Genomic DNA, 2,875 nt, shown 5'->3' with positions numbered 1-2,875 from the left:
CATGTGCATGATTATTCTAATGGCGGAAACATTAGTAACTTTTAATCATGTCATTAACTATTCTTAGGTTTAATGAATAACCATGACTGCTTATGGTAATTCCATTTTCATCGATATGAATAACCTACGTTTCTTGTTGATTTGATGTGTATATTTCAATACCTATCCAACATCTCATGATGTGATTGGATTCATCATAGTCCATTTTCATCCAGAATTGAAAACTCAAATACTTCTTTGTGAAAGAAAGTATTAGCTCGTCATTCTCAATGAGTAATGAGTTATAAACTTTTACAAGATGATTGCTCCCACTAAATTCCATGTCTTCACATGATAATTTCCAACTCCCACTTAATTCCACATGTTTCGAAATTGACTACTCAATCGAAACATTTCAAGAATTGAAATATATTTTGCTTTGCTAAGTTATTAAGATAAAACCATATATGTTCCCAACATATCCTTTCAAAATACCTATTTTGAAGAGGTTTCAATCTTAACCTTATGGAAAGAGATTCTAATCTCCAACTCATTCATTTTATAATGATGCGCGGCAATGTCATTAGATTAAATGTGAATTATATCTAATATACGTCCTTCTCAAAATACCCTTTTCGGAAGGAGGTTTAACCATTTCATTTTCATAATGAGGTTAAATAATGACATTAGCGTGGTTAACAATTAATTTAGCTTTTGTAGATATCGGCATATCATTCTTTGCAACTTTTAGTAATAAATCTCATTTATTTTCTAGGATGCAACTTTGATTCATATAGGATCTTAAGTAAATATCAATATTGAAACTATTGGTCAAATGTTGTTCATAAACTAGTCAAAACTCTTGTTAAGACTTTACTTTAGTCATTCTTATTCCAAAACTTTCTTTTGGTCTCCTCTGTAGTTATCATGAGAACATATTCTTTTGATTACTTCACTTGGTCTCTTTTCTCATGTAGATATCATCTATTCGAGACCATAGATCTCATCTATTCGAGTATACTATCTATATAGGTATACAAATCATTCTTTCTTGCGTAGATCTCATTTACACAAGTACACAAAATATTTGCTTGGTGTTCTTTGTGTCTTCATTTTCTCCCACTCTATCTTTAGAATGAATACACTAGAGATTCAAAGATAGCTTATGAGACACAAATAATGATTTTGAAGTATAAGGAGGAATATCTCATAGGTTGACTAATTGTTTTAAATTTGATAAGTGTACTTGGTGATTGACATTCCTGTAAGAGAGTTCATTAACTCAATATCACTTTATAATTGATCATACACGAGCCTTAAGCTTGTGGACATATAATGAATCCCATCATTATAGTTGTCTATTAGATCACTTTAAGTGAATGATCATATGTTTCTATGAGCAAGCGTATAAAGACGAATTTTAGAACAAGGATAAAATACGATAAAACGGGTGACTTGGGTTGCAAACCAAGCCACCATTATCCGAAATACAACCATTATCCAAAATACATTTCCATGTCGAACACGGAAATCAAAAGGTTCTAAAATCCAAAACATAAATTAAAATAAGACAATAAAAAGCCAAGCTTCATGGAAGCTACTCCTAGCTTCTTGATGGTTTCTCAAGCTTGCTTTTCTTTTCCCTTGTCCTTGCTTGGTGGAGGCCCTATTTACAATAAAAAGGGGATACATTATCACAACTTTGTATCACAATACCATAGTTGAATTAGAAACATAAAAGAAAGGATAGTCATTTACCTACTGGAGTGATCTTTCCAGCTTTAATGTCACCAAGATATTTGGAAAAATTTCTTTTCCAATGTCCAACACCATTACAATAATGGCATTTATCAAGAGGACCCTTCTTGATCTTGGAAGTGCTAGCTTCATAAGTCTTAGCTTTGGTGAAAGTGGGAGCTTGCTTCTTACCCTTCTTCCCATTCTTCTTGAACTTCCCCTTGCTTTTGGTGCTAATGTTAAGCACATCCTTAGGTGGGTTAACATTTAACCCCATGTCTCTTTCGGCTTGCACAAGTAACTTGTTCAACTCTTCAAGAGACACGTCCTTGTCTGGCATGTTAAAATTCACCCGGAATTGAACATACGCTTTGACTTTGGATAAGGAGTGTAGAATCCTATCTACAATGAGTTCTTTGGGGATTTCAACCTTTTGAATCTTCAAGGTCTCGACTACCTCCATCAATTTGAGCACGTGAGGGCTAACCTTTTGGCCCTCTTTGAAGTCGAGATCAAAGAATGCCGCGGCCATCTCATATTGGACGATCCGCGAAGTTTATGAAAATATTGTCACAAGCTTGGAATAGATTTTATTAGCGGTGCCCATCTTAAAGGCTCTCCTTTGGAGATCCGCCTCCATCGCAAAGATCAACACATTTTTCATTGCGGCGGATTCCTTGTGGTAAGCTTCATATGCTTCCCTAGTAGCGGTGGTCGACCTAGTATTAGGTTCGGGTGGAGAGGCCTCGGTGAGGTAACGAAGCTTGTCGTCACCTTGGGCGGCTAATTTGAGTTGGGCATCCCAATCGGAGAAATTTGACCCATTCTTTTCAAGTTTACAACGATCCATAAAGGATCGGAGCCATGAAGTATTAGTGAGAGGCGTGGTGTTGGTGTTTGGAGTGGCCATTTGTTATGAGAAATTAAAGCGGTCTACAAAACAAAATAGAAGGAATAAAACATATGTCGTTTTCAAAATAATAAGACTCGTAAAATTAAATTAAACAAGTTTTATTGCATTTATCTAGTGACCTCTACCCAACTAGATAAATGATTCCAAGACCCAAATTCATATCAACTTAGGCACGGGGTAGCTGATGAAACCCTTATCAATATAACTCGGTGGATTAACCTTTTAATCGATTCTACTTTTAGAACT

Source organism: Silene latifolia, chromosome 2 (assembly GCF_048544455.1).
Source record: "Silene latifolia isolate original U9 population chromosome 2, ASM4854445v1, whole genome shotgun sequence".
Taxonomy (NCBI): Eukaryota; Viridiplantae; Streptophyta; class Magnoliopsida; order Caryophyllales; family Caryophyllaceae; genus Silene; species Silene latifolia.
The sequence above is the reverse complement of the archived record's forward strand: the minus strand, read 5'-3'. Positions refer to the sequence as shown.